Source organism: Fulmarus glacialis, unplaced genomic scaffold (genome assembly GCF_000690835.1).
Source record: "Fulmarus glacialis isolate BGI_N327 unplaced genomic scaffold, ASM69083v1 scaffold20525, whole genome shotgun sequence".
Lineage (NCBI taxonomy): Eukaryota > Metazoa > Chordata > Aves > Procellariiformes > Procellariidae > Fulmarus > Fulmarus glacialis.
In genome coordinates this window covers 7,694-8,333 of record NW_009212565.1, presented here as the reverse complement: position 1 = coordinate 8,333, position 640 = coordinate 7,694, and the positions used below count along the sequence as shown (strand labels likewise).

The 640-nt window shown below is 67.3% G+C and overlaps 1 protein-coding gene across 1 annotated transcript in view; it reads left to right on the top strand.

Annotated features, from left to right (window-relative positions):
- LOC104076904 (Kv channel-interacting protein 2-like) overlaps positions 1 to 640 on the top strand; it is a gene marked incomplete at its 5' end in the record, with an annotated part of 10,020 nt that overhangs the window by 6,525 nt on the left and 2,855 nt on the right. The gene's annotated exons all lie outside the window — the stretch shown is intronic.

The window sequence follows — 640 nt, the reverse complement described above, 5'->3', positions numbered from 1 at the left end:
GCGTGGCGAGCCCCTCTTGGGAGCTGGCTCGGGGCAGCGGGACCCTCCCGGCACTGGTTTAAGGGCTGGGGGGTTGTGGCTCGAAGCTCAGTGTTGGTTTGGAGATGGAGGTGTGATGGGCGGGCGCAAGGGGCTGAGCAGGGAGTAAGCGCAGAGCTGCCCAGAGCCCCCTACCCCTCCCCACATGAGGTGTGCTTGGCTCCTCGGTGAGTCCAAGCCCCCGGCCGGGGTCTCCCCCTGCCCCACGGTGCAAGCTGATCCCCCCTGGGAGAAGAGGTGAGTATGGAGGGACAAGGGCTGGTCCGCCCCACGGAGGGGGGGTACCTGCTGTGGGGCCACAGACTTTCTCGGTTGCAGTGGGGTCTGGGGGTGCTGGCTGCTGTGGGCAGGGGTCGTGCAGCTTGCCAGGTGGTAGGGAGAAGCCATCGATGAAGGGGGGGCACAGTGGGCAGGACAGGGTCTAGGCAAGGCCAGGGGGGCATTTGGGGCTGGGGGTTTTGGGCAGCAGCTTTTCTGCTGGACACAAGCCCTGGTGCAGCACAGACCTGTGGGATGTCCAGGGTCTGGGCTCCACAGCGCAGATGCCTGTGCTGGGGGGCGGAGAAGGGCAGGCCGGGGGGGGTGTCAGCATTGGGGGGGG